The 12,718-nt window shown below is 46.0% G+C and overlaps 1 protein-coding gene and 1 long non-coding RNA gene across 3 annotated transcripts in view; one reads left to right on the top strand and one right to left on the bottom strand.

The window, feature by feature from the left end:
- Positions 1 to 12,718, top strand: part of LOC135907852 (uncharacterized) — a 105,359-nt gene that overhangs the window by 87,515 nt on the left and 5,126 nt on the right. The gene's annotated exons all lie outside the window — the stretch shown is intronic.
- The window catches only part of LOC135907850 (beta-1-syntrophin-like), a 108,160-nt gene that overhangs the window by 27,550 nt on the left and 67,892 nt on the right, over positions 1 to 12,718 (bottom strand). The window lies entirely within an intron of this gene.

Consider the following 12,718-nt stretch of genomic DNA (forward strand, 5'->3'; position numbering starts at 1 on the left):
CTGTCGGATCTATCATTGTTTATAGTTGCCACAAGAAGTCGGCAAAGAAGAAAACTTCATTTTTTAATTCCCTCCAACGATTCCATTTTAGACCCCTTAAATATGTGGATGTTAGCCATGGGACAACCAAGTACCCTATATACACCCATAAAAGTGTTCAAATAATAAGTGTGTATGAGCAGCTTGGCAGCAATAAGAAAACGTAGAAAACTGGTTGTTCGGTACGTCCTCTACATAATATATGGCCAAAATAACTCGAATAAAATCATATGTGCTCTCTTGTTGTCCCCAAGAGCTGCAGCATCCTTAAGAAGCACACCGCGATGGCAAGCTGCCAGAAATTCAGCTTCAAACAGCACGAAGAAAGACACGTGGCTTTCCAAGTGGCGGCCACATCTAGCATCGGTGGGTTCTTAGTGCAGATGAGCATTTCCTTTCTATTTCAACTTGCTGCTCAACTGCTCTTTGACACTGTGGCATCATATATGCAATCCCACTTTTAGTCACGAAAAACAATTTCCCTAATACATCACACTTACCGAATAGGAGCATGCAGCTCTGTATCTCTTACGTCACACTCTTCAAGAAAAGAAGAAAAAAAAAAGTAAACAAAAAAAGAAGAAAAGGTCGTAGTAGTTGCTAATGTTAGGGTAGTAAGTGTGTCACGATACTGACTACCTATGTAGCAAGTGCAGGTGGTAATGGTAGGGGTAGTAACTTTACTAACGAAAAATAGTAGTAACCACGATAACTAATGAGACTCACAAAAAAGTAGAAATTGTTACTAATGTGCTTACTTAACTAACAAATGTAACCACTACTAATACAACTGCCTTATAATTACCGGCAATGTATACGGACAATTTTATTTATGAGGACCATTCCGATCATCATACTATGTCGGTGCTATTGTTAAAGCATAGAAAGGTAAAATAATGATAACTGCATCTCTTTTTGTCACCTTCAGTTGCCATGGAGCCCAATTGTCAAGCATACCAAGGACAACATTATGGCATAGACTGGGATAACTATGCACAGTGACAGAAGTTCATGAACGAACGGTACACGAGAACAGCAGACGTACATCACACATACAAACAACAACGAAGGAACCACATGACTCATACCTTATGAACGATTTCAGGAGTATCTACAGCCATTTTGGGCGAGACCATCTAGTACTGTGAATACCTATGCAATTTATAAATAACTGAGGTTATTGTCATCAATTTCTTAGCGAGCTGTCCGCACATACGTGTGTGACGACGTAGGACATAACTGTTAATCGAACATAATGAAAGACATTGTATATTATCTATATTTTGCATAAAACTGCCACAATCGGGCATAATAGACAATGGCAAGACAAGGTAAAGGTTACTAACTTAGCCTCCATGCACTTAATAGATAATCTATGTTGGAAAATAGGTAGCAAGATTAAGTAAAGGTCCGTCTGAGGAAGCAAGTTCCACTGTTCCTATATTTTTAAAGCGAAGCTTTCTTTGCCTCTTCCTTCGATTTGCTGCTGCTGGTGCTGTCTGGCATATGTCAGGGGGTAGTTCAGAGCATGTGTATACACGACAGTGAGGCAGAGAGGAAAGGCGACACAAGAAACTCGTTTGGACCCCACCGCATCAAATATGCACGATGCACTCTGGAGCTCCCTGGAGGCTGCCACATTAGCGTCTTGGCAGCTGCAATTATCTGTGACCCCCCTCAAAGGCATTGCAGAGACTGCAGCGCTTACCTTTCTACTAACCTTCCAGTCCAGAGGGGATGTAGATAGAATTGTAGAGAGGAGGAGGGAGAAGAGGCAGTTCCCATACAAGGGAGGCGGAGAGGAGGATAGGGAAAAGGTGACGTGAGAAGGCAAGGTAATGCTACCACTATAACATGACAGCAGTTGCGGGGAAACTGGATAAACTTAAGTTCAAGGTACGGTACAGTAAGTTTCTGTTATTTCTGAAAAATAACCTAACCTAAATACCTAAATCTAAGTACACGGGTGTTTTCGCATGTCGCCTCCATCGAAATGCGGCCGCAGTAGCTGGAGCCTCGCTTACATAGATTCCTACAGTGCGTGGGATTTGCATAATTTTTTTACAACATGTTGTATGAAGAGTGAAAACTTCAGTTTCGACAGATGTTTGTGTCGATGTTTGACGTTGGAGCTCACATGCGCCACAGGGCCACCAGAAAGTGGCCCCAAGATACTCGACCACGTCACCAACACACACCAGATCAAAGGTGATCATAACGAAGGACGTACCCACTTTCACATTCTGACAAGGTGGGTTTTTACAAGTCTTTAAATTTCGAGATGTCGGCTAAGAGCCAATAAGGGGAGGAAATAAATAAAGAAGCAAAGAAAGACAATATACAGGAAGCACTATACCATTTTTCCCTACCGTAGACCTACCATTTTCCACGAAATACGCAAGAGTGGCAGCAGTGCATTCATACAGACATCACAGGGAGAGGCACCACCAAAACAAGCACAGGCCCTACATCAGATGCCTTCTGCCAAGATGCCAACATGACCGACCACAATGCATCATGTGCCCAGGCAAGTGGTCTGCGACTCATTACGCTTCACTTTCGTAAAGAATCGAGCGGCATCGTAACATGTTCGTCATTCTTTAATTGTAACGTCTTAAAATGCATGTACGAGAGACTTTCTGAAAGTAAGTTTCGTCATTTAATTTCACACGGAAACTGTTTATTACCAAAGAACTGTCACGTATGGGGAGCGCTTAAAGGCTGAAGTATAAACCCCATGCAAGCGATCTTGCGCGCGACAGCAACAAGCGATGCAATGGAGATGGCTGTCGCGTTCGCTCGTCGCGTACAAGTCGTACCCCATGCGAGCGATGACTTCGAGCAACGCCTCCCCAGTGTTACTGGTATGAGGGCAGCAATATAGGCGCCGAAACTAGCGTGATGCGTGCTTCATTAACGTAAGTTTATGTGTTTTACTGTAAGAAGCAGCATCAATTATTTCTGAAGGCCTTGCAGTAGGTTCTCATTCTGGCATGTATCAAAATTCAATCGTTTGCTCGTTCCGTGTGACAAACGGAAGTGCTTGAGTTTTGTACATCCAGTTCCGGCTTCGCGCTATTGGCTAGTCACTCGTAGCACTTCCGGGCGACGAATTCTAGATTTGCAGAACCGAGCGATCGCGCGACAAGACCGAGCGATCTGTTCAAGCGACGGCCCGATCCGTCGCTCAAAGCCGTCGCTTGTCGCTGTCACACACAAAATTGCGCTCATTGGGGTTTAACGCTAGAAGCCGTTGCTCGTCGCTGTCGCGCTCAAAATCGCGATCATGGGGTTTAAGGCTAAACCCCGGCAAGAACCGATTCGACAACTGAACAATCATAAGTCAAAGGATTATTTTATTTTCTACGAACGAAATTGGCAAAGAACTTTGTGAGGTCTTATTTACTTGAGCAACCTTTCTTTCAAAGTAATCTTGCATCTTTTTACTGGCGGGTCACGTGCTCGTGCTCTGCAAGCGGTCGTTTTATACCGTTCTTTTTTTTTTTTTGTAAAGTGAATGCGCATGATGACATAAAACTTGATTATATGTCAACGATTACAAATCTTGACATCCAAATGCAAACACTCACAGATGGTTTTTCCAGCCTGACTGGGCTGTTCAAGAATAAATCGCCGGAAGCAGCATTCACTAAAGTGTGATGAATTGATGTTTAATTCTGTACGCGTTCAATAACGGTGAATATGCCAGGATTGTTTTGAACGACTTCATACCTCTGCGAATAAAGAGGCTTGTGGGGGTTCAGAATCACGTACATTTGAAGCCACAGGCATTTTTATTCATCGTATTGCCCATACTTATGTTTCTGTAGTCGCTTGAGGGTTGTGTCCGGAGACTTGCTCGAACAGAGCTGCCTCCACAGCAAGAGATAATGTTTACAAACTTTTGCAAGTACTGCGCAACACTGCTTGTGGAGGACATATGATCTTGTACGTCGCTATTTTATTTTGGCTTGATGTTAAGCGCTCCCTTCCGTGCTTAATTGTCAAGCCGTCTGCTTCTCCGAGGATTTCAATTATGCTTTTGAGGGTAGTACAGCCGCTCGAAATAGCATTTTGTGGATTTTGTTGTAGCTTTTCATGCAGCAAATTAGGTGTGATACTCTTCAAGGACAACACTTTCCATAACTCAAAATATTCAACCAATGAGTTGCTTCGTGTAAAGCGATTCCCATATCACTGCTGCGTCGCGTCGTCTTCAATAAATTCGAGCTTCCATAGTACAGAAGGCAAAATCACGGTCGAGAGCTTGTTGATTACAGTCAGTAGCGCATATATCTAAGGCAAGCACAACAATATTCCAAGTACAACTGGTTCGAAACCTGCATGAAGTGCGTCACTGCAAGCTTCCGCCGAAGTGTCTGCCAAAACTCGAGCTGCTTCTGTTGGTGAACTTCGATCTTGCATCACATTTCTTGGCTTCGGGATTTGTTCGTGAAGACCGGAAATAACTAAGTCGTCGAATCGCGCCGTAAACAAGCGTCCATGTTTCCAGCGACGAATCAATATATATTTGTTCTCAATAACTAAAATATAGATCGTCGTCCTCAACATGACGTTCACACAAGTCGGACTTATCTGTGGGGCATTCTTTCTTTCGGCGCAGCATGTGTTTCCATATACAAAACTCTCTGCCGTCGTCGCGGTGCGAAAAAAAATTGGAGGACGCTTAAGCTTCGCCTTCAAGAGTGGAACGCGACAGCGTCTTCGTCGACCCGCCAAGGGGTGTAAGACAATGGGCTACGGCGCAGCGACTACGCGCCCCGCATAGGACGCGGTGAGCGTCGAGCAACGCAGCGTTCGGCGCGGCAACGAAATGTGCGCCTGAGCAAGCGACGCACGCCTGAGCCTTAGAAACAGCTAGTTTCTGAGGCAACACCGCATTCACTAGAGGCGCTTTTGTACCGCTTTGAAGCATCGAACTCGTGGCTGAGTGGTAGCGTCTCCGTCTCACACTCCGGAGACCCTGGGGAGCTGGGTCCCGACCAGCTCCCCGAACCATATTATATATATATATTTGAGGAAAGTTAGTGTGATCTCGAAGAATTGTTCACCGAAGTGACGGCCTTACATGCGAATTTACAACACCTCATAGTGTGAGACAGTTCAGTTTCACAGCCCGAGTCCTCTCGCACCACCAAGAATCAGGCATCTCTCGGTGGTGTTATCTTCCTTCGTGTAATTGTCGTATACTTCGCTATCACTAATACTGCTTCGCCTTTCCGGCGAAACTGCAGCCTCTCTCTGTCTTCGCACCTCGTACATTGTACACCTCTTACCTATTGTATCCCCATAGCCCTCTGTGCTTCATTATGGCTGCATTTCTCTTCCTCTTCCCTCTTATTGCCTTTTCCTGTGTTTCCATATATATATACTGCCTTCGTTTATCCATATACTAAGGTATTTATATTTTCTTACCCGAGGTATTTCCTGGCCCTGTATTGCCACTGTCTGTTCACTGTTTTCATTTAATACCAGAACACCTGATTTTCTAACACTAAATTTCAAACCTAAATTGTTGCCCTCCTGTCCACAGCTATTAGCCAGACGTTGCAAACCACTTTGCTTGTTAGCTAGCAACACAATGTCGTCCGCATAAAATAAACCTGGAAGCTGCTGCTATACGACTGTACCCGCCTGTTTGTACGACAGATTAAAGCCGATATTATTTCCTTCTAGCGCCCTCTCCATCCTCACCATGTACATCATAAACAGCAGCGGGGATAACGGACACCCCTGCTTCAGTCCCTTATTAATATGAACTTCCTCCTCGCTCCTCATCCCTTCCCATTCAACGCAAACGGCATTTTCTAGGTAAATCTCTCAAAAGCTGTAGAAAATCGTCACCAAAGCCTTCCCCTTCCAGAATATCCCACAAAATGTTGCGGTCTACGTTGTCATAGGCTCCTGTAATGTCTAAAAAGGCAGCATATAACGGTCTGTTTTCTAAATTTGATATTTCAATACACTGAGTAAGAACAAATAAGTTATCATCCAAACGCCTACTATTTTGAAGTCATTCTGAAGTTCTCCCAAAATGCCATTATTATCTGCCCATGCTTGAAGCTTTAATTTGATTGCCTGTATTGCTAGCCTGTATACTACCGATGTAATGGTCAAGGGACTATACGAGTGAATTTTATCTTCCTCCCCCTTACCTTTATAAATTAAATTCATTCTACTTTGTCACCAACTCTCTGGTATTCGTCTATCTTTTAAAGTTTTTTACACTGCTTTCACCAGAGTTTTCTTATTGGTCCTAGTTCATTAATCAGCCTAACGGGAACCTCGTCTAGCCCTGTGGCTGTGCGCTTAGGAATTTTTCTTCGGCTTTCTTCCAGTTGAAATTTGTCAGCACCAGCTCCTTTTCCACCGGGGTCTCTTTCATGCTCTTTTTTTCTTCTAATGCAACCTCGTCATTGCCTTGGAAAGATTCGGCTGTTATTTTTCGGATGTAATTTATTGCCGCTCCTCCTTCCAGTCTGTTTCCATCTTCGTCTAGGATATGTTGTTGCATTGTTGTTGACTTCCTGTCTAATAATTTTATGTGGTTGCAAAATATTCTAGGTGCGGCCTTCTTTTTCTCACGTATTTCTGACAACCAACGTTCACTTTCACCTTTTAATTTTGCTTGCACCAGTATTTGAACCATAGACTTTTTCTCCCGGTATATTTCCCAATTACTGCTTACTTCATCCTTTGGCAACTGCGCCTTCTTTGCCTGCCTGTGCTCTCGAGATGATTTCTGTCGTTCGGCGATCGCTTCTCGTATCTCACTGTTCCACCAGCTTTTCGCTTTCTTTTTTCTTTCCAACGAACATGTTGTTTCTCTTTCCGTATTTCTGTCGTTATTACACTTAGAAGCTCACCATATTCCCACCCTTTATTTGGCCATTTGCCAAGTTCTTCCTCGATTCTAGTGACTATATTTGTTATTTGTTCAGCGTTCAAATTTGGACTGGCCATTTTGCACACCTTGCTCTCTTTCTCAACTACATATCCCATTTTCAATATGATGCGTTTATGGTCACTCCCTATGCTGCTATACCCTTCCTCATCAATGACCATTTCTCTCAACTTATCAAGAATTCCTTCTGTCATCAGACAGTAATCAATGGTCGATTGCTGGTTTCCCACTTCCCACGTGATCTGCCCTTCACACTTAGGCCCTGTATTCACGATAACAAGGTTATGCTGCTCACAAAGGTCTAGCATTGACTTCCCTTTGTTGTCTGTATTGCCATCTAAATCCTGTATGTGGGCATTCATGTCACCTAATAGGACAATTTCAGCACCATTCCCGAAACCCTTAATGTCAGCGCTTATGCATTCCACTAACTCTTTATTCTTCTCTGTGCAATTTTTTCCGGTCCACAAATACGTAACGCCCAGCCAAGTTTCTTTCCCACTCATTGTACCTGATAACCAAAAATGCTCTTGACATTTTGAATTTACTCTTTTCCATTTGGCTCCCTCATGGATGAGCATTCCGACTCCCCCTCCCTTTCTTTCCGACTTATTTCTGTTGCACCCTTCCCAAACATAATTCTCAATCACCGGTGGCTCTTCTGAGTCTCTAAGGCGCGTTTCTGTGACCGCATACACTCCTATTTGTCCGCTATTTAACTGCTCCTCAATCCCTACCCACTTTTCCTTTCTTCTGCCGCCTTCCATGTTTATGTAGTCTATCGCACGGTGAGCTTTTTCTTGCTTTCCTCCTTTTTCTGTTATTGATGGCGATGCTATACTGAGGTTCCGTTAGGGGACCTTCTTCATTACTATCTACTCTGGCCTGCTGAGCGCCCGCGGGCCCCCTAAAAAGGCAAAAGCGCGACCACCAAGTCGCCAGCCCACTTCTCGTGCCAGCCTGTAATTGAAGTGGATCCCATCTTGTTGAAAACCACCACACCTTCTCACTTTCCTGTTTACTTCGACAACCTCGAAGCCTTTCTCCCGGCTCATTTTCCATATCGCCTCATTAGCAGCCACTACGGCGAAGGTGTGTGTGTCGACAGCGCTGCAGCAATGGAGACGGGTACGGACAGAGGGGGGAAAGATTGTGGCGACGGCGCCTGTGCACGTGGCCTGCGCTGCTGTAGTTATAACGTCACGCGCGTTGGAGGCAGTGGCGTAGCCAGAAGTTTATTCCCGCGGGGGGGGGGGGGGGGGGTGAATAAAACGGCGCCCGCAGACGGCACTACGGCCACTAAGGCTTTTCTCGTGGCTTTTCTGCAAAAAACGCAAACGCGCGGCCAGAAACAGCCAAGACAGAGCCGACAGCAGCGCGAAAGCGGAACTATAGTGGCTAGCGGAAGGGAAAGCGCGCGACGATGAGCTAGCTGGTTGTTTATTTTACGACGCAACTTCGACGCTCGTTGCAATGGACGCCCCTGACAACGACACATTGGCTCGCGATGCTGGGCTCGACTTCAGCGATTTAAGCGCTGATGAACGTGACCAGCTGCTCAAGAGTTGCGCTGCCGGCGTCGTTGCGTACTACTACGACGGCGGCCTGCTTTGAAAGGCACTCCACACAACTTCAGTAAGACGGCGCTGAACTCGTAATCCTCTGGATGAACGTGCAGCGAGCACACTATGTGATTTTTCGGCTCTTTGCTAACGCGCTGTGGCAGAGGTACGGCACTTAACCACTTCGAACGGAGAGGTTCACTCGTTGGCATACAATGATAAGTAACGTTGGATTCGCCGCTGCAACTGCCCTTGGCCAAGTTCCGCGGACCGTTCGCGCATCCCACAACATCACTTGGACGTGGCATTCTCGCTTCTTGTTCCAAATGCAAGTTTCGCGAGCCAGCAGAACCAGCGCAGCACGACGCGATAACCGAACAACTGAAAATCCAAAGCGCGCGCGGCGCAAAGTCGAGCGCGGAGTCGAGCGAAAACGAAACCTTTCGATCACCCACACTACTCAAGGATAACGTCAAAATGTTATTTTTTCTTGGAATCGAATAGAAGTAGATCAGCAGCATTTTCTTCCGTCTTATAATCTAATGAAATGATCTTTTTAATATGAGCAGTTGAGTACCAGTGACGTAATTTATGATGAGGAGTGCCTTCGTCATCGGGCTAGTATCGGAATGCCGCTGGGGAGTCTCAAATCGTGTCATGCATTTACCTCAATTTCTCGGTTACTAAAGCTCTGTTCGCGATTATATTGACCCCTTAGACGTTCTAGAGCATTGCTTTATCGCTTTAACTTGACTTCATAGTAACCTTTAGTGTCCCTTTAACAAGGAGGATGCACGTTTTTCAGCCACTGCCACTTCGCATCAAATTATGCTATCATCCTTATGCTAACTTTAAAAATGATGATATTAAAGAACTAACGTTTCGTTTACGAATTGACGCATTTATATAATGTATGTCGATGACCTGAACAGCGCTAAAAATGTGGCCATATAAAAACAGGACAGCGCAAAATCGTGTGTCTTCTCGTTTGCAGGCCAGGTAGCAGCGGAAATGAACGTTGTTTTTCAGCTAGACCTTATAGCGAGTAGTACGGCCACCGCTACGAACGGGAAAGGGCGGGCACTATTTTACAAGTTTCCTACCACTCAATCGCGCTTCCGGCGTTGTGGGTATGCTATATTACGCTACATTTAAAAATATGGGGACCAAGCTTTGCGTTAGAACTTCGATAGTATCATATGATGCAAGTTTCATTCATTTCTGGTTACCTGCTGTCCGACTTGTTTGGAGAGATGTTTGGAAGTAAATTGCGATCATGGTATTTTAGTCATCACGAGACGTATTGGGGGCGAGGAGTTACTGAGTCGCCATCTGTCGGAAGCGCCTCCCTTGCGTAGTATGAGGGATCACGCGGCGCGCTCCTCATAGGTTTCGCTTACGGCGTTCAATAAAAACACTACGCGGCAGCCCTCGTGGCTATTTATGTAAGTACTCTCAAAACGAGGAGAGTTTTCTACTGTCGATGTAATAATCTTGGGCAAATTGAAAGCACAGAATCGTTTACAGACGCTATTTCTTTACCGAATACGTACAGTGAACGCCACAGCACGCGGTCGCCACGATGGAGTCTCCCGAGCCGGCTTCTTGCGTGAAAAGTAGGCGAACGCTGAGAGTACACTATGTGAAATATGTTCTTATAGTGGGCTGTCTGTATAACCAAATGGAGCATAACAGAATGAAGCCCCAATGCAGGGATCACACGAGTTCGCAGCGACCGAATGCGCGTCTCCATGCATGTCCGCGCACAATGTTTTGCTTTCGCTGTGAGCGCATTTTCGCACCGTGCCGTGAGCTTTAGGCCGCAGCATATGAGCATTTGACAGTACACTAGCAACCATTGTTGCGTGGACGCGATCAGAATTGTTCAAAAATAATTTCGTTATGAGACTTCGAAGCCTACGGCGACTCTGATGTGCCGTCGCGACGAGTGAATCTTTTTTTGTCTTCTAAATTCTTCGACATTTCACTATTATTTCTCAAGTTGCACCGCACTTTATGTTTATCGGTCTTCTCAGCGTGCGTTTTCTCGCTGCTTCTTTTTCGTAATCCAGTGCATTGATTCATAACACAAACATGACCATATGCCATGCCTTTTTTTAATGTGCGTCTTACCGCTCCCTTTCCGTTCCAGTGAACTTGCCAGTGTCTAGCATCAACAAGTTCATAGACCAAACCGTCACGACATTATCAGGGCAGCGGGCGCGGGCGAGCGTCTCAGTGCGCGTTTTCTGCTACTCACCGAACATCGCAGGCTCGGCAGCAGAAACCTTCCTCGCGTCTGTGCTTGCTGCATACCTGAGTTGTAGCCGACGGCTGTCTGCCGGTTCTAAGTTTCGCGAGCCGAGCTTCACGCAGCTCTGTCCTGCGGCTACGTGTGAATAAGGCTGAAACCGGGCTCCATTGCGTACGTCCGGCACTGCGGCACCGAGAAGTAGCCTACCATGCTGCACGCCTCCAAAGGCAGCCACTACCTATTATAGTACTTTCAAATGTTGTCAAGCAGACACCCAAGGCGGTAAAGCATCACCACTTAATTAGAACCGCCACGCAGGTGCGACTTTAAACTTTCGTTTTCAACTCGCTTCAGCGCTTCCGAAGCAGCCGACGCGGCCGCTGTGTCCACGTGTCCACGGTGGCGCCAGCTTTTCGAGTGGTAGAGCTCGCCCCCAATATTGTTATTTGATCACACTCGGGAATTGATGAAGCAGACAGTCCGAAGCAGGGCTAAGCCTTTGCGAATATTACGACATCCGTTGTTCGCAGTAAGATAAGGGACAGTAGCTCCGAGAGATTTGAAATTAAACGACCTGTCTCCTGACACCCGTCTCTTCTGAAAATTGCCGAGACGTTTAGTTAGGGTGGGCTCCCCGCAGCAAGCAGCACGTGTTACGACGGGGTAGGTGAGCCTCAGCTAGGTGACCGGCCACGGCCGTCCCATGGTGTTGAGCGATCGGGCAGCGACGAGACGCTCTTCCCTATGTCCATAATTATCCTCCAACTTCGTTCTTGACGCCTTTTATGCACGTCCCCCCCCCCTCCTCGTATCTGTCACTCCACTCCCCTTCTTAACATTCTTTTCCGTTAGTCACTGTCACATTCGACAATATTCACCGGTTTGTTGAACGGCGCGGCGGTCGCTAACAATCCTATATTTATGTTCCTGCGTGGACTTCGAGGCCATTAGATCGCCTACCTGCCCTCCCACCTGTTTGTTGTGGCGGTTTCTTAGCTTCCCTGGCCTAGCACCTCCGTCCTAGATATATTTTGCCGTACGCAAATCATCATCATCATCATCAGCCTGGTTACGCCCACTGCAGGGCAAAGGCCTCTCCCATATTTCTCCAACAACCCCGGTCATGTACTAATTGTGGCCATGCCGTCCCTGCAAATTTCTTAATCTCATCCGCCCACCTAACTTTCTGCCGTCCCCTGCTACGCTTCCCTTCCCTTGGGATCCAGTCCGTAACCCTTAATGACCATCGGTTATCTTCCCTCCTCATTACATGTCCTGCCCATGCCCATTTCTTTTTCTTGATTTCACCTAAGATGTCATTAACTCGCGTTTGTTCCCTCACCCAATCTGCTCTTTTCTTATCCCTTAACGTTACACCTATCATTCTTTCCATAGCTCGTTGCGTCGTCCTCAATTTGAGTAGAACCCTTTTCGTAAGCCTCCAGGTTTCTGCCCCGTAGGTGAGTACTGGTAAGACACAGCTATTATACACTTTTCTTTTGAGGGATAATGGCAACCTGCTGTTCATGATCTGAGAATGCCTGCCAAACGCACCCCAGCCCATTCTTATTCTTCTGATTATTTCTGTCTCATGATCCGGATCCGCAGTCACTACCTGCCCTAAGTAGATGTATTCCCTTACGACTTCCAGTGCCTCGCTGCCTATTGTAAACTGCTGTTCTCTTCCGAGACTGTTAAACATTACTTTAGTTTTCTGCAGATTAATTTTTAGACCCACTCTTCTGCTTTGCCTCTCCAGGTCAGTGAGCATGCATTGCAGTTGGTCCCCTGAGTTACTAAGCAAGGCAATATCATCAGCGAATCGCTGATTACTAAGGTATTCTCCATTAACTTTTATCCCCATTTCTTCCCAATCCAAGTCTCTGAATACCTCCTGTAAACACGCTGTGAATAGCATTGGAGAGATCAGATCTCCCT

Source organism: Dermacentor albipictus, chromosome 1 (genome assembly GCF_038994185.2).
Source record: "Dermacentor albipictus isolate Rhodes 1998 colony chromosome 1, USDA_Dalb.pri_finalv2, whole genome shotgun sequence".
NCBI classification, from domain to species: domain Eukaryota; kingdom Metazoa; phylum Arthropoda; class Arachnida; order Ixodida; family Ixodidae; genus Dermacentor; species Dermacentor albipictus.